We start from the raw sequence: 849 nt of genomic DNA on the forward strand, positions 1-849 counted from the left end.
GCGCCCCTCTCCCCGCACGGGCACGCCGCGGGGTGTGGTGGGGCAGCTCCGGGCTGGGGGGGGCGAGAGGTAGAGCACACAGCCCCCTCGGCAGCGCCGGCTGCCTTCCTCCGGCCTTTGGGTTTTTTTTTTTTCCCTTTTTGCCTTGGTTTTTGCCTTGTTTTTCGCCTGGTTTGGTTTTTTGTTTGGTTTTTCGCCTGGTTTGGTTTTTTGTTTGGTTTTTCGCCTGGTTTGGTTTTTTGTTTGGTTTTTCGCCTGGTTTGGTTTTTCCAGCACAACCCTTCGGCTCCGCTCACTAAAGGCAGGTGCTTTGCCCTCACACCCCGTTTTCATCAGTAAGAAGCACCATCGGTGGTACTTCCCCTGCCTTTCCAGAAAAATAAACCAGCTATAGAAAAATGCAGGTTAAGCAGTGATGTAGAAAGTCTATAAAAGCATGGGTTACGTGTTTTCACAGAATCCCAGAATGGCAAGGGTTGGAAGGGACCTCGGGAGATCACCCAGTCCAACCCCCCTGCTCAAGCAGGTTCTCCTAGAGCATGTTACACAGGACTTCATCCAGGCGGGCTTTGAATACCTCCAGAGAAGGAGACTCCACAGCCCCCCTGGGCAGCCTGGGCCAGGGCTCGGGCACCCTCAAAGTCAAGAAGTTCTTCCTCATATTCAACTGAAACCTCTTATGTTTCAGTTTGGAGACACTGACTCCAAAAATGCCTGGTTCCCTTTACAGCTGAAGCGTGAAGCTGAAGTTTCTCTTCCTGCCTCTGTGCACGAGGTGAGCGATGAATCCAGCCGTTCCCCGCAATCGGGATTTGCAAGCTCCGAGCAGCAGCGGCTCCCCCACCGGGC

The sequence above is a fragment of the Egretta garzetta genome, unplaced genomic scaffold (genome assembly GCF_000687185.1).
Source record: "Egretta garzetta isolate BGI_Z169 unplaced genomic scaffold, ASM68718v1 scaffold687, whole genome shotgun sequence".
NCBI lineage: Eukaryota > Metazoa > Chordata > Aves > Pelecaniformes > Ardeidae > Egretta > Egretta garzetta.